The 25075-nt window shown below is 38.5% G+C and overlaps 1 protein-coding gene and 1 pseudogene across 2 annotated transcripts in view; one reads left to right on the forward strand and one right to left on the reverse strand.

The window, feature by feature from the left end:
* Positions 1-25075, forward strand: part of SLIT2 (slit guidance ligand 2) — a 406260-nt gene that overhangs the window by 117926 nt on the left and 263259 nt on the right. The gene's annotated exons all lie outside the window — the stretch shown is intronic.
* LOC133249396 (nucleophosmin-like) lies at positions 21652-22507 on the reverse strand (annotated as a pseudogene).

Raw genomic sequence — 25075 nt, forward strand, 5'->3', positions numbered from 1 at the left:
CTTGCAATGAATATTCAGGACTGATCTCCTTTAGGATGGACTGGTTGGATCTCCTTAAGGATAGATAAGCATAACTGCCAAGGATTTGGATTGTTCACATCAATAATGTACTGAAGAATAATATATACACAATGTGATAAACCACCACCAACACAATTAGAGTACTGTTAAAGTTTCTGCAAAATTGGGTCCTGCCTTTTGAACTCTTAACAGAAATAGGTAAGGATTAATAGGTATTCTGATAATTCCATAGAAACCAGGAAAAGTACTCTGGACCTTTGAGGACCATTATGTGCCAAGGCCCTAATAAGAGATGTGAAAATAAGTTAAAATGTTGACTCTGCCCCCATGGAACTCCTACCTGTGAAAATCATGACTATACAAAGTCATTTTATCCACTGTGGTGATTGTGAAGGCAGAGTAGAATGTGCTGTGGGTGCGTGGCACTGAGGAGCACTTTTAGAGTCTGGAAGGATGTGTTCACCCAGGAGGGAAGAAGGAAGGGCGTTTCAGGCTGATGCAGGGGTGAAGATGGGTTGGTGAGCAGCTCCACGTGGCCCACAAAAAATATGTTTTGGTGAGTCAGGAGAGGGTTCTAGTTAATTCCATAGAGTCAATATCACAAAGTCCCTTACTTGACATCCATAGAAATTCTCATGCCACCTTACTGGGTAAAGAGGGTATCTATAGATTATTTATCAATTATTGGCAAAATATGAAGATTCACACTTTGGAAAGATCATATTTGTGATGCTCAAGAGAATATGGTAAAGGAAGAGAGATTGGAACGATAATATTGGTAAGGATATTACTTTCATCTAAAGACCGTAAGCTCTAGGCAACCAGTGCTCAGGGCTTGAACAAAGCATATGAATAAGACCAAAGAAGAGAGACTCAGAAAATCTGGAATCAGTGTCATTCGTGTATTTTTTTTCTTTTTTTTTTTTACATCTGCACATCTTACTTTTAACTCTTTTGGATATATACTTAGGAATGGAATTGCTGGATCATACTGTCACTTCTATGTTTAACATTTTGACAAAACTCCAAACTCATTGGTTTTTGTAATTAGGAAATGAGAGAGGACTTTCTAGCGCTAATAAAATACACACATTTTTCTCTAAAGCAAACAAACAAAAATCTTCAGAACCCAATGTTTACTACAGAAAGCATTCAGCTTTTATTTATTCATTTTTTAAAAATAAACGTGAATGCACTGGTGGCAGCAGTAAGGAGAAGTCAGCTGTGACATGCCTGGCAGTTAGCTATCCTCATGTGTAACAGACCTACAGAGACTTCAAGCAGGAAGCGGATTGAACATGGTAGGATGGAAATGACTTGATGGAAGGGTTAGTGAAATAGGATGGCTCTTCCTAAGAGTGGAACTGCACTTCAGAGAGGCTGTGAAGATGAGGTAAGCTCTGAGAGAAAAGAGTATTCCATGAGCAGCACAGTGAAGGAAAACTGTAATACTTGGGTGCGAAAAGGAATGAAAGAGTCTTCATTTTCTCCTCTAGCTCTGGTTCTCTGACAGTATTCTGCTCATCCCCTGTCTTCACTTAAGTCAAACTCCACTGAAAGAAAAATTGCATTAACACTTTGCTTTCTCTCTGCATTAAGTTCTTTTACTAAAAAAACAACAACTATGAGTTAAATGGAGAAGGCAATGGCAACCCACTCCAGTACTCTTGCCTGGAAAATCCCATGGATGGAGGAGCCTGGTAGGCTGCAGTCCATGGGGTCGCTAAGAGTCGGACACGGCTGAGTGACTTCACTTTCACTTTTCACTTTCATGCATTAGAGAAGGAAATGGCAACCCACTCCAGTGTTCTTGCCTAGAGAATCCCAGGGACGGCAGAGCCTGGTGGCTGCCGTCTATGGGGTCACACAGAGTCAGACACGACTTAAGCGACTTAGCAGCAGCAGCAGCAGCAGCAGCAGCATGAGTTGAATACCTATGAGTTTTATTCCTCCTCCATTGAGATGAATAGCTCACACATTAGTGAGAGTATCAGATGTGTCTGAAAGTGGGAGGAAAAGTCTCACCTTTGGGCTCTGTCTTCCTCCTTAGAACTTCTAATGGTTTCATCATTTCATTTCATCCCAGACAAACCAGGAGGGCTTTTATATGAGGAGAGACTCAGGATGCCAAATTATGAATATAAACCCTACCTTTTGACAAGTTATTTTTTTTTTAAGGAAAGAGAGAGGAAAGAAGGGAGAGAAAGAAAGAAGAGAACAAAAAAGTAATATTTGAATGGCATAACATTTTTTTAAAATTAATGTACCATCAATGAAAATAAATCCTCAAATTTTGAATGTTCTGTAATCTTCAGTAGCTTGTCTAAACTCTCGGTACCTCAGGACCCTTTTTTATAACATAGGGATACTGCTTTTATTCCTATTTTGTGAAATAAACTATTCCTACTCAGTTTGAAGCTCTCAGTGTGAAAATACTTTATAAATTTTAATGTTCTTAGCAAATAAGTTTTCTTTATACAGTGAATCCTTAAGGATAATAACTAATACTTTGGCATCTACTTTACAGGAAACATAGTGTCTCAAAGTACTAGGAGAAGTCAACAGAATTGTTGTAAAAAATTGTGTAAATTGTGATAAGTTAAAACCAAGGTTTATAGAATAGAAATTTCAATAAATTTGTTGATACAGTTTACTAAGAACTGTGCATGGTACATACTATGCCCTTGGAAGCAATCATAGTTGTAAGGGTTGATTTTTTTTTTTTTTTCTAATAGATACTATCTATTGAGTGCTTAATAGGAGCTAGTCACTGTTGAAAACACATTGCATGTATGAACTCTAATTTTTACAGTCAGCCGTAGGCTATTATTCCCATTTTATAAACAAAATATTGAGAGGTAGTTTAAGAAACTTTTCCAACATTCAACAGCTATTACTTACTATGTAAAAATGAATCTATATTCTCATTTTGTATCAACTAAAGATCTCAATAATTACTAACCAGAATTGATTAACAAATGATAATCACATGTTCAATATTTGACTTTTTATTTACTTTAGGAGGCTATTCTTATTTTTTACAGATTATTATTTTACCTGCAGTATTCATTACTTTAAAGGCTTCCTAAGTGAGTAGTTTTCAAACTGTGCTTCAAAGATTTCCAATAATTTAAGGAAGACTATCACATCCTTTTAATTCATATTCATCTAGGTGGATCTATTTTATATATTAATATTACATTCATTATTAGAGTCTCCCTTCCTTCCATCTTCTTTCCTTCCTTTCTGTCTCCCTCCATTTTCCCTCACCCTCCTTCTTTCTATCCATCCATCCATTCATGCATCCATGAATCCCTATTTATCTATCTATATAAATACTCAGTCAACCAACCAACCAACCAATCAACTATCAAATATGTATTGGACTCTCAATATATATAAAACACTATGTTACTAACAGTTACATTCTTAGGAAAAAAGATCATAAAAGTTTTTTTCTAATTTTCAGAAACCACAGACAGTGAATTTAAAACACAATTTTGTTTAATTTCACATATGAAGTATTTTGAAAAATATTATTTATATATTACATGTTATCCTTTTTATTAGAATCAAAGATGTTCTCTTAAGAGGGAGGCATGTAAGTTGTGTCCAGCTTTGAGGAGTTACATAGACCTTGGCTGTGGGAATGCAGATGTACTTTCCTGTATATAAAATGTTTACTTTTCCTTTTTAATTTTTTATGAACTTCAAGCCGAGAGGGGTGAAGTTTTTACAAACATGAGGCCTTGATCGACATGATCTTGGCTCACAACTAATCAATCTGAATTGATATGTGGTAGTAAGGTCATTGTACAGAATGGAAAAACAGAGATTGTTTCTGAAAAGGGAAAAAAATCAATGAACTTTATTTTTACCCTTAAATATCTAAAGTACTTAGTATTAGAAACAATAAATCCCCAATTGGAGAATAAGACATTTAAAATTTTAGATTACAGAATCTTTCTGGAGCTCGTGCAAATCACTTCATTAATGTCAACTGTATTATTAAATCCAAATTTATAAAGCAAACATGTTAGCTACAAAGTACCAGTGGATTAAAAACTTTGGTCTTTCCTGATTGCATGCATAGCACATTAAAATGCAGGACTTAATTTTAATACATCTATGTACCTTTAAAGATTTTACAATAGAAAAACATTTTTTGAGTATGAAAGTTAGATATCTCTAAATCTATTTTTCTTAATGTATATTTAGAAACCTTAAAGTGATTTTCAGTCTTGACTCAAAATATAGCATTCATGATATTTTTTTGTTTTCTTTCTTGTCTCTTTTTCCTTTCCATTGCTGTTGTACTGCATTAAGAAAGAAATATTGAGTAAGACTGGTTTTTCCTGATTAAAAATGGTTTCCAAGGTGAAGCCTAATTAGAGTATGCTTCTCCCCTTACTGCAGACTCCTCTCCACTCTAGAAGACAACTTCCCTGAGGTAGGGAGAGGGCCTGAAGGTATACTCAGTGAGATTATAAAGCAAGATCAAAGAATATACTGATTTCTCTTCAAGATTTAAGGGCATGTGTGCTCAGTCATGTCCAACTCATTGCGACCCCATGGACTGTAGCTGGCCAGGCTTCTCTGTCCATGGAATTTCCTAGGAAAGAATAGTAGAGTGGGTTGCCATTTCCTACTCCAGAATATCTTCCCTAAACTGTCTTGTTAAAGGTGGTTCTATTCACCTGACTTAAAACTTGCGGTGGGGCCTGGAGTCCAGGATTGGTGGGTGGTTGAAGGCAGAGAGGAGAGGAACAAAAGATTACAAAATCTCAAGGGAATGAAATAAGGGTATTGGATGCTTGAACAGTGGTGGGCTGTGATAGAATACCTTTCCTGGATCCTGAGGATTGAGGGTAAAAAGAGGAATAGCTTGTTTTGCACAATTTAATATTCTCATCAGATTTACAGCTTACCCTAATTTTGATGTGAGCTATATGCATTTCAGTTAAATTAATTTTTATATTCTGAGATGTTATGGTTTATTTCTTAGTATTTTGTTTTTGTAAAATTTCGTGTATTTTTAAATCCCCATCAATGCATACATTCTCTTAAAAACAGATACTTTTATATCTAAAGCTATATGTAGAATACATATGCACAAATATATTTTTCCTGCAACATAATCCTGAAGATTTGGTTTATCTGTTTAATTTTTATATATTTATTTATTTAACCACACACTTCTGTTATGGAACTCAAATATTGACAGTGTTCTTTCTTAATATTAAAATGTTTCCTCTAAAAATTTGTTTTCTAAGAGGAATATTTTATTTAAAAGGGAAGTTTAATGTTTAGAAATTGCCTTGGGACTTGGTCTGTAGGTTAAGTACACCTTCAAATACTGAAAAAATAACAGCATTTATGGTAAATCAAACCTTGATAACAAAATCAATAAAATAAAAATAAACCCTAGAACTAGGTTCAGCTTCAGATGTCTAAATAAAAATATGTTATTTAGTGGGTAATTTACTGCTGCTGCTGCTGCTAAGTCGCTTCAGTCGTGTCCGACTCTGTGCGACCCCAGAGACGGCAGCCCAGCAAGCTCCCTCGTTCCTGGGATTCTCCAGGCAAGAACACTGGAGTGGGTTGCCATTTCCTTCTCTAATGCATGAAAGTGAAAAGTGAAAGTGAAGTCGCTCAGTCGTGTCTGACTATTAGCGACCCCATGGACTGCAGCCTTCCAGGTTCCTCCGTCCATGGGATTTTCCAGGCAAGAGTACTGGAGTGGGTGCCATTGCCTTCTCCTGGGTAACTTACAGTGAATCTCAAAATAATATAGAGTGAATAATCATGATATTAAAATAAGAGAATACAGATATTTGAGATTTATGTCATTTTCTTAATTTGAAACATGTGTATAATCTTTAACATATGCAGTAAAAAAAATAAAATTATGATTAAGCCATTTTGAAAACAGAAGAAAACAAAAATATATCACTGATAACTTATTAATAAATGATAGTATTGTGTCTTCCTTACCATAATTATTTCTGCAGACAAGAAGAATCACTTGAAGAGAATTTTTGTGTTTCCTTTTGCTTGTTTCTGTCCTTGGGTTTCCTTTCTGTCCCATGGTGATATGTAAAAGTAGGACACCTGTTTTCCACTGGGTTTTCAGTTTGGGTAGATTCTTACAGCACAGCAATATATTCTTAATCAGAGTTCTTTTGGAAATCTGTGGTAAGTTAATGATAGCAATAATAATATTATAAAGCTGCAGTCAATAAAATGAAACGTCTTCCACAAAGACTGTGTCCCTCAGTCTTTGTGAAAAAAAGAAAGAAATCTATGAAGAGACACACAAACTTCCTGTGCTGTCTTAAAGCTTTATGAATAAGGAAATCAGCTCACTTCCATAAGGATCCAGAAAGGGAATATTTCAACATAAATCCTGGTTAATAAAATCTAGGTAGCATGTACTTTCCAACAACAACAAATTATAAGAGAACAGATCATTGTAATGTTTTTAATGAGCCAGAATATTTCTGTCTTTGAAAAGATTGCTGATTGAATTGGAAAAGGCAGAGGAAAAACTGTATTTGCTTGAAAATTAGCAAAAGTATTTTCAGTTAGTATTTCCCTCTTTCTATTTTAAATTAGCAATAAGGAAAGTTATTATGTATATGTCAGAAAAATCAGATCAGAAAAGCCATCTTCCATTGATTTTTCAACTTGTAAGGAATGAGGAAGGGAAAGTTGATCTTTGCTCTCACTCATCAGGGTGTTATGCTGGTCAGCTTGTACACAAATGATGTATTCTGAAAGCAGACTTTACACTTAGAGAAATCCCAGGATGGAGCATTAGTGCCCCATGGAGTGTTTGCAGATGCAATGATGCAGCAGGGAAGCCAGCTTCCTGTATCCTGCCCGCCTGCACTTAAGCTTGTTATCAGTGTTCATTTTCAATAATGATTCAAATAATTGAAACATAAAGGATCTGCATTTCAGGATAGCTGGAATATTCACTCTACTAACTCTCCACTGCAAAGAGGAAAAGAAAGCTTAAGTGTCCAGTTTATGATGTTAGCAGATAATTAGGAATAAGAAAATCTAAAGAATTCTTAAATCAAACCAAGTTGTATAACCTAAAATTCAGACAGTATCCATCTTATTAAAATTTGCCTTCTAGTTTCCAGTTTTCTTTAATTTTATGCTTAATATCATAACTGCCATTTTGTGTGATTACATTTAAAATTGTTTCATGTAAGGCATTTTTCTATTCCAAAGGTTATTTTGAAAAAAACTTGAACTTCGTTTTATCTCACTCACATATGTAAATTAGCCAATGCAAGCAAATAACTTCTGTGAGGAGCCAGGTGTTTTCAATGATTTAATAACTGATTCCAGACTATGACTTTTATAGCCCAAATACTCTAAAGTTTTAAAATAAACTTTCAGGCAGTGAATTGAGGTACTGGGAGGTCACAAAATCAAACTGTTAATTGTGATGTTCCTTCTGGTTTACATCCTAACTATAGAGAATTTCTAAGAGTTGTTCTCAATATTGCACTTACTTTACTCTTTATATAGCATGTTTCATTTACATATGTATGTAATTGTATATTTTCTTTTCTAAATGAAATTGTCCTCGTTAAAGTTATATTTCACATTCTCCACAATCTATTCCAGGTGAAGTGCTAGTCCTACTGAAGTTTCTAAATTTAATTCTCGCTGCTTCATACCCCTCAGTTAACTAAATTTTGTTCTTCTGAGTGGTGATTCTCAAATTATTTAACAACAGGTTTATCATGATATATCAACTATTCAGAACATATATTTGTATATCCTATGAGTGTTTTGTTTAGCTGCTGGATATCAGTTCTAATTTTTTCTCATGTATGTTCTGTTATTTTGAACATCCCTATATTAGTTAGGAACGATTCATGTAACACAGCAAATGATTGCTGAGTCTTAACTGTTTGTATTTGTATAAGAAAAGTCAAGAGGTAGGTAGACAGTTAAGGGCTATTGTAACTCCTCTGCACTGACTCAAGAGACCCAGGCCCTTTCTGCCTCACTGCTGCACCAACTTTAGTATGTTGACTTTGCACCTTATATTCACAATGTGGCTGCCATATCTCCAACTTTTCTTCCATATTCCAGGCAATGAATATTGTTAAGTGGAAAGGAGCAATATTAAAGAATTGTGTCAGCTTCTGTTTTTTTGTTTTGTTCCAATAAAATAGAAACCCAGCCCAGCAATCTTTGGCTCACATTTCATCCACCAACACTGTGTCAAGGGTGCCTCTACCTGGTAAATAGCTAAGGAGGAGAAAATGCAAGTGAGCACTGGGTCATTGAAAGAACACTCTGCCCCACTGCCTTTCACTCACATTTATCTCTCCACTTGGAATGCTCTTTCTGTCCTCTCTCCTGTGCCTTTCTTCCATATCTTTTGTCCCATTTCTGACGGAGGTTCTTTATATTTTCCTATGGAATATCACATTTTAACCTTCATAATACAAGGCAGAATATCTGTAACTAGCTGTGTGCAGCTGTGTCTTAATCTTGAGGTTGAAAACTATATGACTCAGTTGCAAGTTTCAAAAATTTTTTTCAGCTAACTTGTTCCATAATTCACTGATTCATTTAACATGCAAGTCCAGGATTTGCTGGTTTATCTGGATCCAAAGGCTGAAATGATGTGCATCTTATTATCGTCTGTGTCTATTCTTGTTCTCAAACTTATCTATCCTCCTTCCCACCCCTCTTTGCTTCCCTATTCTCCTTCTCTCTCCTCCTCTCTCTCTCATTCTTTATTCTACTTTCCTCTGTTTTCCTTCATTTGTAAATAGGTTTTCAACACATTGTGTAAGAGATAGCTATCTGTGGCTCTTAATGTACCTGGTTTTTAATCAGTCCTGAATATTCATTGGAAGGACTAATGCTGAAGCTGAAGCTCCCATACTTTGGCCACCTGATGCGAAGAACTGATTCATTGGAAAAGACCCTAATGCTGGAAAAGATTGAAGGCAGAAGGCGAAGGGGTGACAGAGGATGAGATGGTTGGATGGTATCACTGACTTGATGGACATGAGTTTGAGCAAGCTCTGGGAGTTGGTGATGGATAGGGAAGCCTGGCATGCTTCAGTCCACGGGGTCGCAAAGAGTTGGACGACTGAGTGACTGAACTAAACTGTTTTCGTTGTAACAGAGTCAGGGAGCCCCTCTTGCTCCCAAATGCATTTATCAAATGTTTCTGGAAGAAATATGATTAGCCTTGATTGACCACATTTCTACCCTTTAACTAAACCAGGCAGAGAATAGAATGTTAAGATTGGCTAAGCCTAGGTCATATGACCATTCTAGTGACCCATGGGTAGAGAGGACTATAATTGGTTGTCCCACCACAATCATAGGTGATGTTGGGGAGAAATCTTGTGCAGGCAAAATAATAGCTGCTATTTTTCCTTTTTTTTTTTTTTTTTATTCCAAGTGTACGCCTCTGACAAAGTAAGTAGGCGCTCAGTAAGTATTTGAAGAAATGAGAGGAAAATTAGGATAAGAACTGAGCTGACCTGAGAAGAGAGGAGAAAGCCAGGTAGTGTTTCAGTGTCTCAAAAGCTGTATTTAGATCATACAATGCCCTTCTATATTTTGAAACCATTTGAATTCCCAGTAGATAAGTCGTTCAATTTTTTTAAAAAACAAGGAATTTCAACCCAGAATCACACCCCAAAATATGCTGTCTCACCAATTGCCCTTTCAGCAAATATATATTGAGTGCCTCCTCTATGCTAAGGCACAAAGTGGAAGGTAAATGCACTTTTAGTGAAGGTAATTGAAATGTTTTTCCTCTATACTTAAAGAAAATGTTAATCTGATAGAGAAAATAACAAGTGATGACATAGCAAGTAGAATGTATTCAGGGAACCAACCATTTGCTTCCTTAAAGCTTCTTAGAAAAGTGCATAGTGGTGTATTCAACTCTATGGAAATAAGAAATTTAAGGAAATGAATGGAACTGGAGGAATCAACCTGCCTGACTTAGGCTCTACTACAAAGTCACAGTCATCAAGACAGTATGGTACTGGCACAAAGACAGAAATATAAATCAATGGAACAAAATAGAAAGCCCAGAGATAAATCCATGCACCTGTGGACACCTTATCTTTGACAAAGGAGGCAAGAATATACAATGGAGAAAAGACAATCTCTTTAACAAGTGGTGCTCGGAAAACTGGTCAACCACTTATAAAAGAATGAAACTAGAACACTTTCTAACACCATACACAAAAATAAACTCAAAATGGATTAAAGATCTAAACGTAAGACCAGAAACTATTCAGCCCTATTTATTTTACACCTCATGTGAAGAGTTGACTCATTGGAAAAGACTCTGAAGCTGGGAGGGATTGGGGGCAGGAGGAGAAGGGGACGACAGAGGATGAGATGGCTGGATGGCATCACTGACTCGATGGACGTGAATCTGAGTGAACTCCAGGAGTTGGTGATGGACAGGGAGGCCTGGCGTGCTGCGATTCATGGGGTCGCAAAGAGTCGGACACGACTGAGCGACTGATCTGATCTGATCTGATTTTAAACCAAATAAGGAGGCATTTGATACATCTTTAGGCCTCTCAGAAAACATCCTAAACAAAAGCATGTAATTCCAAATAAAACAAGTTTATTTACACATTTTATTTCTGTTACCCTGTTGATTGATTCAGAAGAGTTGTGGGGTGAAAGATTGTACCATTTATTTCTCCTGATTTTTTTCCATTTGCCTGGAATAACTCAGTTTATTAAAGATTTCTGAGAAGTTCACCGTCACTGCCCTCCTGTCTTTTGCTTTCAGTGTTTGGGGTAAGGAAAGGATGAACTTGAAGCGTGGTTGCTGCTTTGCCACTGCTGCACCGAGTCATTACGTCTCCAGAAAGCACGCTGAACCTGTCAGGCAAAGCTTCCTAAAGCTGGGTCCTTTCAGTCCATTCTTACGGGGGTAATAAGGCTTGGAACTGATTTCAGGGGGTCTGCCCTGTAGAAGCATTCCTCTTGGTTTTCTTTTGAAGATTGATTGGTTTGCAAAGGAAGGCCAACAGTACTGCTCTTTTCTTCTTACTTTCTCTCTTCTTTCCATTCTTGAAAACTTGATAGTTGTATTCAATAAGAAGTCTTACTTGACAGATTCTGTGTCCATGCTTTATGTAGTTCTTTAAACCTGATTCCTGAAGCTGAGCAACTTTTAATGGGACTCTTTAGTGAAGCCAAAACCACTTATATAATCTAGCTCTGTAGTGTAGTGTTTTTCTGATTTTTTAAAATGGTGCAATGAGATAGAAAAAGATGAGTAGGCAAGGGGTGGGATGGAAGGAGAGATGCAAGAGAATTTCTAAAACTAGAAATTTAACAGACTGACTCAGATTAAGGTTCACAGTAGCCTGCTGGAAAGAAATGTCTGAACACAATTTCTGACTTTTTTTAAGGTAATTGACAATAATTATAAGTGTTTGTGGTAAACCACAACAATCTCTCTATAATGTTGTGCTCAGAATATGCCACTAGACCAAGTTAATGAGGATGTTTCACAGCAATACGTTTAATTCTAGTCAAGTAAAATCAATTTAAATAAATGCAACATAAAATTCAAATACCTGCTCTGTGCCCCGAGTCTTATTTGGGGATCTAGAAAACTCCTTTTAAGTAGTTCTTACAATTGAGGCATTTGATCCAGTGGCAGAAATATGAAAAGGTAAAAAGAATGCTCATGATAAAATTTGATAGGTGCTCTGAGAGTAGTAAATATGAGGAATTAAGGGAACCTTTACATTTGACATCGTTTGTTCTGAGGACGTGTTTTATATCCTGACTCCCAATTTTAGGAGGTCCCCTGTGAACCTATAGGATACCATAAGTGATTTTTTTTCTTCTGTAATGTGGTGGGGATTTATACATGACACTCAGTTATACAAAAACAGTATTCTACTTGTCAATAACTATATTCTGTCTGCACTGATGGAGAAAGTAACTTTGCTGAACAAATTTATTTCAGCCACCTTTGGTGTATATTGGTCTCTTTCAGATGAATTCAATTGCAGTTGACTAAGTCCTTAGTCAATTTGAAGTTCCTATTCCATGTCAAGAAGGTGTCTTCTGTCAAAGAATCTGCACTCCTGTTTTTTTTCCCAAATTGGTGCTGAGTGAAGTGAAAGTTGATCAGTTGTGTCCGACTCTGTACGATCCCATGGACTGTAGCCCACAAGGCTCCTCTGTTCATGAAATTCTCCAGGCAAGAATACTGGAGTGGGTTGCCATTCTCTTCTCCAGGGGATCTTCCCAACCCAGGGATTGAACCCAGGTTTTTACCTTCTGATTCTTTACCTTCTGAGCTGAGAGAAGGGCTAAATCCCCATGTCCTATAATAAGAGCAAGATGCTTCTATTCTTTGTGTTGTATTTGTCCTCTTGGATTTCTCTGGGGTCAGAGGTATTGTCTAATATTGTCTTGAGAGGACGCCTTGTATTGCCCCCAAATATCTTATGTTCTTTTCCACCAAGGTCTGGCCATTTGAGGATGGTAAAGCTTATATAGGCTTGAAAAGAGGTTCCTTTGCTACTGAATTTTGAGATCCCCATCGTGTATAGCAGGGGTTGGCAAACTACAGCATGCAAACAAAATCCAGCTGCTGTGGGCAAAATCCAGCCACACCAATCCATGTGTGCATTATTTATGTCTGTTTTAGTTCTACAGCAACATAGGGTAGTAGTTTCTACAAAGATTGCACGGCACCTCAAACATTTACCTCCTGGCCCTTTTCAGAAAACATTTGCCTCGAGGAAGGTCAGCATCATGGCAGTAGGAGATGCTATGCTCTCTTTGTCTCTTCCTCTCAGTCTGCCCTTAGTAAAACACACATATCTCAACAAAGGCTTCTCTATTCCTCACACCAGGATGCTGGGGAGATCTGCATATTTGTGTATCTGAAGCTGCTGGACTGAACACCAAGAGGAGGCAGAGCTGAGAGAACAGCTAAAGTCATGCCTGCAGTTTTGCCCCCCTAGCTCTCGCTGTGCCTGCAGCCCCAGAGAATCCAGTAGTAGCAGAGGCAGCAGGGCACATGATTCCAGCTTCCCAGCCTCAGCAGCCTCAGGGATCTCAAGGAACCAGGCATCAGTGATGGCAGGACTTGTGACCCCTCCTGCTCCCCCCTCCCCATTCCTCCAGTTGCAGCGATACACATAACTCTGGGCCCCCTGCCTGAGGCAGTGGTACCCAGAAACCCAGCAACCCTGAAAGAAAAAGAAAGTGGAGGTGTTCATCACTTATCAGTCCTGTCTGACTCTGTGCGACCCCATGTACTGCAGCCACCAGGCTCCTCTGTCCGTGGGATTCTCTAGGCCAGCACACTGGAGTGGGTTGCCATGCCCTCTTCCAGGGTGTCTTCCCAACCAGGTATGGAACCTGGGTCTCCTATACTGCAGGCAGACTCTTTATCATCTGAGCCAGCACCTGCAATTCTGGCTCCTCCCATCCTCCCCCACCCCCTGTTGTGGTGCAAGCACAATAAACCCAGCAGCAATGCCAGAGGCAACGACACTGGCAGTAGGCAACAGCGAGGCATCAGTGACCCTGAAGGCATGAGCAGCAGCACGGAGGGCACTGGCAACATGTCTGGAAGAGGCGTTAGAGGGTGTAAAGTGCTGGTTCTCAAATCTATGAGAGGCTGCTCAGATAGGAGAAATCAAAAACCGTGTGCTATAGCACCACCTACTGAAAGATAAAAGAAAACTTATAATACCCAACCTATTGGATTGTTAGAATCGGAGTAAAAAATGGGAAGGAAATCCAAAAAAGAAGGGATATATGTATACCTATGAGTTTGCAGGTAGCTCACTGGTAAAGAATCCACCTGCCAATGCAGGAGATGGAGGTTCAGTCTTTCAGTAGGGAAGCCCTCTTATAGGAGGAAATGGCAACCCACCCTAGTATTCTTGTCTGGAAAATTCCATGGACAAGTGGGCCTGGTGGGCAACAGTCCATAGGGTCCTAAGAGTCGGACATGATTCAGCGACTGAGTAGGATCATGATGTATAAGTATAGCTTTTTTTAAAAAAAGCTGAATAAGAAAGATGTTTGCTACTTCAAGTATGCTGGCAGAGGAACAGCTATTCAAGCATCATGAAAAATTACAGTAACACAGTATTACAAAGTGATAATCAAAGTTCTCCAACAACCAAACTTAAAAGTCATGTTATGTTGCTGTCTAACTGATGGACAGTTCAAAATAGTTGTTATGAAGAAACTTTACAAGCTACAAGAAAACTCAAAAAGGAAGTTCAGTGAGGGCAAGAATAAAGTCGGTGAGCAGAAGGGATATTCTGCCAAGAAGATTGAAAATCTAAAAAAGAACAAAACAAATTTGGAGCTGAAGAATTCAATAAGTGAGATGAAGAATGCCCTAGAAAACACTGTAAATAGAGCAGATATGGCAGAGAGCATTAGTGAACTCGAAGATACAAATATGACAATGATTTAGGTAGAAGAGGAGAGCTAACTGAGCTCCTTTTAAATGAGGAAATTTTATGAGAACTATTTGACTCCATTAGGAAAGGCAGCATAAAGATAATGGAGAGGGAGAAGGGTGCAGAGAGTTTATTTAAAGAAATTACTGAGAACTTCTCAGACCTGGAGTAGGAACTGGATTATACGAGTTCATGAAGCTAAGAGGACCCTTAGTTACCTCAGTGCAAAAAAACCTCTAAGACATATTAAAATTTTCAAAAGTCAGGGACAGAGGAAGAATATTAAAGGCAAACAGGAAAGAAAGACAGTAACCTATAAAGGGGCCCCCATTAAGCTATGAGCATATTTTTCAGCAGAAACTCAACATGCCAACAGTGAATGGGATGACATAATCAAAATATTGAATGATAAAAAATATCAGCCAAGAAAGTACTACCCAATAAAGATATCTTTTAGATATTAAGAAAAAAATAAAGCCTTTCCAAGGAAGGCAAGATGAAAAGATAATCTACCAAATGGGAGAAGATACTTGCAACTCATATCCAAAAAGTGGTTAATATACAAAAAATATAAAGAACTTGCACAACTCAACTATGACAAAACAAACAACTTAATTGAAAAATTGGCTTGAGACCTAAATAGACATTTTTCCCAAAAGGATATACAGATGGCCAGTGTAGCACGTGGGAAGATGTTCAGTATCACAAATTATTACAGAAGTGAAAATCAAAACCACAATAAGATATCACTTCATGAACTTTATAATGATGGTTGTCCAAAAGATAAGAACAAGTGTTAGAGATGTGGAGAAAAGAAAATCCTTATACACTGCTGCTGGTTATATCCTTTGGTGCAGCCATTATGGACAAGAGTATTGCAGTTCTTAAAAAAAATTAAAAATAGAAATACCATATAATCCAGATATTCCACTTCTGGGCATTTCTTTGAAAAATACAAAAACATTAATTCAAAAAAATGTAGGCACCTGTGTGTCTATGTTCATTCCATCATTATTTACGATAGCCAAGATATGGAAACCACCTGAATGTCCATCGACATGTGAAACAAAGAAGCTGTGTTATATGTATAGATACATATACACACAATGGCATACTACTTAGCCATAAAAAAGACGAAATTCTGCCATTTGTGACAACATAGATGGAGCTTGTGGATATTATTTTAAGTGAAATGACTCAGATGAGAAAGACAAATGCTGTGTGATTTTACTCATGTGTGAAATACAACAGAAAACACAAAGCAAAAGCAAACACCCAGATACAGAGAAAAAATTAATGGTTACTAAAGGGGAAAGAGGTTACCAAAGGGGGAAGAGGATTGGGGGAAGGTGATATGGGTAAAGGAGGTCATCTATATGATGACTGATGGAAACTAAACCTTTGGTGGTGAACACACTATGGGGGAATTTTTGTTGTTGTTCAGCCACAAAGTTGTATCCAGCTCTTCTCAACCCCATGAACTGGAGCATGCTAGGCTTCCCTGTCCTTGGTGGTGAGCACACTATGAATATAGAAGTTGAAAATATAATGTACACCTGAAATATTTAATGTTATAAGCCAGTGTTCAGTTCAGTTCAGTCACTTGGTTGTGTCCAACTCTTTGCGACCCCATGAACCGCAGCACGCCAGGCCTCCCTGTCCATCACCAACTCCTGGAGTCCACCCAGACTCAGATCCATTGAGTCAGTGATGCCATCCAACCATCCCATCCTCTGTCGTCCCTTCCTCCTCCTGCCCTCAATCTTTCCCAGCATCAGGGTCTTTTCCAGTGAATCAACTCTTCGCATCAGGGGGCCAAAGTATGGGAGTTTCAGCTTCAACATCAGTCCTTCCAATGAACACCCAGGACTGATCTCCTTTAGGATGGACTGGTTGGATCTCCTCGCAGTCCAAGGGATTCTCAAGAGTCTTCTCCAACACAACAGTTCAAAAGCATCAATTCTTCAGCGCTCAGCTTCTTTATAATCCAATTCTCACATACATACATGACCACTGGGAAAACCATAGCCTTGACTAGATGGACCTTTGTTGACAAAGTAATGTGTCTGCTTTTGAATATGCTGCCTAGGTTGGTCATAACTTTCCTTCCAAAGAGTAAGCGTCTTTTAATTTCATGGCTGCAGTCACCATCTGCAGTGATTTTGGATCCCAGAAAAATAAAGTCAGCCACTGTTTCTACTGTTTCCCCATCTATTTCCCATGAAGTGATGGGACTAGATGCCATGATCTTCGTTTTCAGAATGTTGAGCGTTAAGCCAACTTTTTCACTCTCCTCTTTCACTTTCATCAAGAGCTCTTTAGTTCTTCTTCACTTTCTGCTATAAGGGTGGTGTCATCTGCATATCTGAGGTTATTGATATTTCTCCCGGCCATCATGATTCCAGCTTGTGCTTCCTTCAGCCCAGCGTTTCTCATGATGTACTCTGCATATAAGTTAAATAAACAGGGTGACAATATACAGCCTTGACATACTCCTTTCCTGTTGGAACCAGTCTGTTGTTCCATGTCCAGTTCTAACTGTTGCTTCCTGACTTGCATACAGATTTCTCAAGAGGCAGGTCAGGTGTTCTGGTATTCCCATCTCTTTCAGAATTTTCCACAGTTTATTGTGATCCACACAGTCAAAGGCTTTGGCATAGTCACTAAAACAGAAATAGATATTTTTCTGGAACTCTCTTGCTTTTTCTATGATCCAGCGGATGTTGGCAATTTGATCTCTGGTTCCTCTGCCTTTTCTAAAACCAGCTTGAACTCTGGAAGTTCACGGTTCACGTATTGCTGAAGCCTGTGTAAACTCAATTTTATTTTATCATTTATTTGTTTAATTTTGGTGGGATGGAATCCATACTCCTTGCATTGGCAGCATGGAGTCTTAACCACTGGACTGCCAGGGAAGTCTCACTGTTATTTTTTTTTTTTTTAGTTTTCTGAATGTTGAGTTTTGTTTTTTTTTTTCTAATTTTATTTTATTTTTAAACTTTACATAATTGTATTAGTTTTGCCAAATATCAAAATGAATCCGCCACAGGTATACATGTGTTCCCCATCCTGAACCCTCCTCCCTCCTCCCTCCCCATACCATCCCTCTGGGTCCTCCCAGTGCACTAGCCCCAAGCATCCAGTATCGTGCATCGAACCTGGACTGGCAACTCGTTTCTTACATGATATTTTACATGTTTCAATGCCATTCTCCCAAATCTTCCCACCCTCTCCCTCTCCCACAGAGTCCATAAGACTGTTCTATACATCAGTGTCTCTTTTGCTGTCTCGTACACCGGGTTATTGTTACCATCTTTCTAAATTCCATATATATGCGTTAGTATACTGTATTTATGTTTTTCCTTCTGGCTTACTTCACTCTGTATAATAGGCTCCAGTTTCATCCACCTCATTAGAACTGATTCAAATGTATTCTTTTTAATGGCTGAGTAATACTCCATTGTGTATATGTACCACAGCTTTCTTATCCATTCATCTGCTGATGGACATCTAGGTTGCTTCCATGTCCTGGCTATTATAAACAGTGCTTCGATGAACATTGGGGTACACATGTCTCTTTCCCTTCTGGTTTCCTCAGTGTGTATGCCCAGCAGTGGGATTGCTGGATCATAAGGCAGTTCTATTTCCAGTTTTTTAAGGAATCTCACTGTTATTTTTAAGAAAGTGTTTGCTAACCCCCAGTCTCTAGAATCTTTGGATTGACCACTCTTTGCCTGCCCTTCTTCTTGACGTGTTTCATCTTTTTCAGGCACACAGGATTGATTGGGTTTCATGCACAGCGATCCCAGATGAGATAGCTGTGTCAAGTGTGTCTGTGCACAGTCCTCCCTGTCCCTCTCCCTCTCCTGCTTCACTGCTTTTGCATCGCACTGGATATTAAAAGAAGTAAAGCACCAGGCCAGTCTCAGCTTGCCCCTGTCACTCATACCTGGGACAGTGCAAGTGACTATATGTTAAGCTTCTGCTTTCCTGACTGAAGAACTTTGGTATCTTCTTTTATGATACTTGTGTATCGTTTTCAGCCTAGTTATGTCCCTTCTGGTAAAGAATCTGCCTGCAGCTCAGGAGACTCGGGTTCCATCCCTGAGTCAGGAAGATCTCCTGGAGAAGGGAATAGCTACCCACTCCAGCATTCTTGCCTGGAGAACCTCATGGATAGAGGACCCTGGCAGCCTCTAGTCCATGGGATCACAAAGAGTTGGACATGACTGAGCAAGTAACACTTTCACTTTTATATCCCTTCGAGATCTCTGTTCTTCTTTCCTTGAAAGGTTTTCTATTTTATATAGGCAGGGGCCAGGAACAAGAAGACTTGTCTTATGTGAATGATTCTGAGTACTCTGTACTAGCAATACCACATCATAAGAGAAATTGCTAGGAATGAAAATTCTCCAGTCCTAACCCCAATCACTGAATCAGAACATCTAGAGTAGGGGCCTGGAAGCAGGGTTTCAGCATGCCCTCCCGGTGATTGTGATGTCTGCCAAAGTTTGAGAACCACTGCCTCACATCATATCTGCAACTAAAACTAGATGATCTCTATTGACCAAGTTTCATTCTTGATCTGTGACAGAGAGCTTTCTAAATGTAGAAAACTCCTTTGTCTTTCCACAAAGATTGGCTGGAGTAAACTCAAAAATTCTGTTTTGAAAATTAAAACATTCTTTTTTGTTCTTGCATTTCTGGCCTAATAATTCTCATCCTTTCTGAATCCCTCAATGCGTCTGGTTAAATGAGGTAAAATACACAGGAAGAATGAGCATCTTATGAGGGTACAGCTTTCCTAAATAATACTCCTCTGTGCATTCATGATACAAGTTTTTTAGATGGTGGAGTATGGGCCTGGGACCAGCAATATGGTTTGCTGAGTCAGGAGTTTTAATTCTAGACTTTAAGTGGTTCCAAGATTGAAATCCTCAGCTTTCTTGGACAATTTCATTTAGACCTGCAGGGGGATCCCAAATTTAGCAGGAGTAAAAGATAATTCCTTTTCTTTCCTCTCAAACTACCCTATATTTCCTGAATTCACAACCTCAATGAATAGCTCTGACAGACTACAAGCATCTGTTTTGGAATTGGACTGAGCTAGATTCAAATACTAGTGTCATCATTTATTAGTGTTCTAGTCTTGAGCAAGTGAACTTTCTACATTTCTTGTAACATGGAGGCTCCCATGGGTAAATTTTGGAGATTTGGAGAAAGCACATGATTGATAAATGGTATTTATTTATTTATTTACTATCCTAAACTTGATGCCACCTCAGCATCCTCTTAATGATCAACTCGCTAGGCATCACTTTCATAAATACCTTTCAAATAATATTACTTTTCTTTCAACAAATCTCCACCTCTAGCAAAGACCGTCTCAGTTCTTTTGGGATGACATAGTTTCTAGTTTGTTCTTCCTAACCTCTTGTTGGCTCACCTCTTTCTTGGAGCTGCCATTTACAGTTTTGCGGGCTCTAGAGAATCCCAGGGACGGGGGAGCCTGATGGGCTGCCATCTATGGGGTCGCACAGAGTCAGACACGACTGAAGTGACTTAGCAGCAGCAGCAGAATGCACAAGGCACCCATCTAAGGGGCACCATTCAGAGGTCAGAGAAACCTCCCATTCATGCACAAACACGTACCCACTCTCACACAGCCATGCACACCCCACAGTCAGTGACATAAACATTCAAATGCACACACGTACACATTTCCACAAACTCAGAGATCACCTGCCACACACACCCACTCACATCCATTAACATTCATACACACATTTGTGTATGAAAAAGAGCAAAGCATATTTTTCAACAGAATATACGTTTATGTGACTGTATTGAGAAAGGAACACTTTTTTTCATCCACATGGGGGTGTCATATGGTTTGCTCTGCTGTCCTCTCTCATCTTTTCTTCAAGAGCTGCCAGAGCGACTCTGTAAGATGCCCCCACCCCTTCCCTGGACCATCTCCCAGGGCACTTTATGCCCTCTCAGACACACATCATTGTTTGTTGCCCTAATGCTTACCCAAGGTTCAAAAACCCCAGGAGATTTTCACTGGTACCCAGCCTTGTATCTTACCAAAAGGAGATGGGTAACAAATTATTTTTCATTCACTGAATAGGCAATGAATGTTGTTTGGGGGCCGCTTTCTGTATATATGGATTCACAAAAATACTGTGTCTTAACTTGCCTGGCAATGGTATATTTACTTATTTAAATTAAAAGAAGAACTCAGAAAAACATACCTAGCCACTTAGGTTTCATTAATAAATATTCTGTCATACATTTTTAGCAAAAGGAGAAATTGCAGTCCTCCATCAATGTAATCATCGCTCTGTTCCTCTGAGTGGGCTAAAAGAGTTCCAGCTATCTTATTCTTAAGCTATACTTTTACAGTCTTTTAATGTCTAATATTTAACGGGAATTCTTTATTTGTACCACCACTATGCCAGACACTTGGAAGCCTAATTTCATTTAGTCTTCAAACCAGTTCTGGGGATGGGTTGATTTTTATTCCCATTATCCACATGGGGGAATATATATTTATATATATATATATAAGAGGAATTTGCTTGATGTCAAATGGTGCATAAAGGGAAGAACTTGGCTTCAGAACTGGGTTTATCTGCTTTCAGAGTTTGTGGTTTTAGAATGATTACTGGGCATTCTTTTAGGCCTCATTAAATTCATAAAAATTAGAGTGGAATAGGAACCCAAAGAGTAAAGGATGAAATACAGTTTAATACAACCATTCTTTAGATTCTCTAACTTCCAAAGTTAACATTGTTCTATTTGTAAGTGTGAATGATCTTAGCTAATTTTTGAAAAAATAACTGAGTTTATTTCACATATATATTTTTGTCTCCCCTTCATTTCCTTTTGTCTGACCACCACTACTACTATGTCTTATTGTAACATTCCATACATACTTAGAAAACCAAGCAAAGGGTGAGTTCCATCTTCAAAAACTAAACAAACAAACAAACAAACAAAACATTTTGGACAACACATTCTTAGCAATGGAACCTGAACATCATTTATCAGACATGGTAGGGAAAGTTCTCAATCTGCATTGTAAAATTGGCAGCCAGATAGCACCTGTTACAGGAATGAAATAAGATGGAAGATTTTAACAAAGAGTTTAAACTATTTTCTTAAATAGACTTCCTGCACTGCTGTAGATCTAAATAGCCTCTTGATTGTATCCAATCACCTGGATACAATTGTTCACATAACTGATGAACTTGGCCTCCACTTTGAGAAGGATACCCTCTTTTTCTACACTTGCTTGCATTTTTACTTTAATGTCTTCTACAAAGCTAGGTCCTTCCCATGTTTTAGGAGTCTTTTCCTGTTTGCTTTTTTTTTTTTTTTTAATGAGTCTTGACCTTTTGATCTTGGTACTGATGATTTTGAATCTTTTCCATTCTAGTTTGATTCTTTTGCACTTCTGGCCAGAGTATCTCAAGTAGATTTCTTTACTGGAACTTTCCCTTCAGCTGACTCATCACCAGGACCATCATCACCTTCATCGTCATCACCATCTTCATCTTAAGCAGCAAGTTTTGCTTATTTTGTGAAATGATTTCCAGATTCACATCCTCCTCCTCTTCGTCTTCTGACTCTGCATCTTCCTTCACAGCTACTAAGTGCTGTCCACGGATACACAGAGGCCCTGACCCGTACTTCAACCACAGGCCCACGGGTGGTGTTACTTCAAAGCCCCTGAGGGACACTGTTGGCTATATAGGTGTTTTCAGAGTTGCTTGTGCCGCTTTAATTGGACTGCCTCCGTGATTCATTGCCTTTGCTTCAACAGCATGTACTTGGTCTGTTGAAGCAGCTCCAAACTGATCATTCTTAAAGATGACTGACGCTCATTTTCACCATTATCCACCTTAAAGGGATAATCTTTGTCAGCCTTTAGTTCACAACCAAAAAAGATAGTTGTGGGGCCTTGGGGGCTCGCTCATGTCCATGTCTATCTAATCTTCCATGGGCAGGTGGTGTGCAATTATGTGGAAGAGAAAGCACGCAGAGATAAACAGCTACTGCTCAGAGAACAGCTGTGTAGAATGGAGTCATACCAGGGTAGTCTTTGCTAATTTTTATATTTTTCTCTGAACTATAGCATGCTGTTGTTTGGTCGCTAAGTCATGTCTGACTCTTTGCGACTGCATGGACTGTGGTATACCAGGCTCCTCTGTCCTCCCCTATCTCCCTGAGTTTGCTCAGATTCATATCCATCTGAATCACTGACTAAACCATCTCATCATCTGTCATCCCCTTCTCTCTCTGCCTTCAGTCTTTCCCAGCATCAGGGTCTTGTCCAATAACTTGACTCTTCACATCAGATGGACAAAGTATTGGAGCTTCAGCATTAGTCCTTCCAATGAGTATTCAGGGTTGATTTCTTTTAGGATTGACTGATTTGATCTCTTTGAAGTCCAGTGGACTTTCAAAAGTCTTCTCCAGCACCACAATTTGAAAGCATCAATTGTTTGTTGCTCTGCCTTCTTTATGATCCAACTCTCACATCTGTACATGACTGCTGGATGGATCCTGCTAAATTTTGACTTTTAAACTAGAGAAAAATATTTATTTTCGATTTTTATGATCCTTGCTGGTATGTCTACTCTCCCAGTTTTACACATCTACAAATACTGGGTAAGATAAAACAAAGCATAGAAAAGGAGATGCTTAAGGCCATTCACAACTCCAAGCATCTTAATGCTGAACTTGGAAGCAAGCGTATTGATGTTGAGTAGTATTTCTCTATATAAAGTTTGAAAAGATCTCTTAACTTATATATCTTTTATTCTGAAATGCCATTTTTCAAAATGTGTCTACAATGGGATAAACATATTATTTTATAAACCTTACAAGTTGCCTTTAAAAAAACCACCAGATATGGATTTATTGTGGGAGCATGTTTACATATACAAATATTATTTTCCCATTTTCAGTTCCTTGTAAATAATAGGTGCGGGATGCTAAATGTCATTATATTTATATGCAAAACAGCATTTCTAATCCTGAGTCACTTCTTTCAACTAACACATCTGTCTTTGACCTCTCTTCCCATGGCATTTTAGAATTGCTAGGGAATTTATAATCAAAATTAGTTTGGCAGCTTTCTGAAAGATAGAACCAAATGTTCATTGCTGGAAGAAAAACATCAACTAATCCTGCTTTTATTATCACACTCAAGAAAACCACTTTTTGCCACTGATTTTAAGTCTGTTGTTGATTTCTCTTGGATCAGCTCTCCTGGATTTCAGTTTATAATTATATGTAATGTGAACCCCAATTTTGAAATGCCTAACTTTCTATTGTATGCAGTGTTTTACAAATAGTCTATTCCATTTCTCTGAAAGAAAGTTTTCAAGGAAGTCAAGTGTTTTCTGTTTCAAATCTAAGTTTAATAATAACCAGTATTAATGGTTATTAATGTGTCATTGGTGTCATTCATTCTAAAATCTTGTCTGTCTTTTCATATAGCTAATATGTGTTAGTCACTTAGTTGTATCTGACTCTTTTGCAACCCTGGTGATGCTCCTCCATCCATGGGATTTTCCAGGCAGCAATACTGGAGTTTCATTTCCTTCTTGTCATTTACTTCTCCAGGGGATCTTCCCAACCCAGGGATCGAACCTGGGTCTCCCTCATTGCAGGCAGACTCTTTACTGTCTGAGCCACTGGGGAAGGCCCATTGCTTTTATGTGTGTATGTAATATACGTGGGTATATGTATGTGTGTATAGCTCCTCAAGTCAACTCCAACAGAATTCCTTAGAACTTCCTTTAGCAGTTATCTACTCATTTGACAAATATGTATTGAATTCTTTTGATGTGCTAGGTTTACTCCTAAGATTTAAAAGTAAACCAATATATAAAATGACATTTTTTATACAGATATATAAATGACCATGAATGACCCTATTCAGTTGCTCCAAGGACTCCAAATCTACTGGGAGAAACAAGCAATGAATAGCAGTTATAATACCATATAGTAAGTGCTTCTCTGGAGTACACATAGGAGATGCAAAGCCCATTCCAGGAACGGTAATGAGATATGGAGTGGTTGGCTGGAGCCATCTGAGGCAGGAAGGTTTTCAGCAGGGTGAACAGTGAGCAGCATCTAGAAGAAGTATTAGCAAAACCTAGCAGAGTTTGTCTCTTAGGGGTTGTTCTCTATGAGAGGCTGTACGTATGGTGACTAAGCTCATGGACTCTGAGGTAAACTGACTGTGTTGGGATCCTGGCTCTGACACTTATGGAACATGAAATTTAGCATCACTTTTGTGTGTCTCAGCTTCCCCATTTGTGTAAAAGTGGGCTTTAGACTAATACCTACCTTATGAAGGTACAGTGAGATTATATGTATTGATATAGGCAGGATGCTTAGGGGAAAGTACTTTGAGAGTACTTCTATTGGTTTGTTAGGGGTGAGTGTCAGAATAACGCAAACTGGGTGGATTAAACAATGGGATTTATTACTTCACAGCTCTGGAGAACAGAAGTCCGAAAGAAATGTGCCTGCAAGGTTGGTTCTTCCTGGGGACT

Source organism: Bos javanicus, chromosome 6 (assembly GCF_032452875.1).
Source record: "Bos javanicus breed banteng chromosome 6, ARS-OSU_banteng_1.0, whole genome shotgun sequence".
Lineage (NCBI taxonomy): Eukaryota > Metazoa > Chordata > Mammalia > Artiodactyla > Bovidae > Bos > Bos javanicus.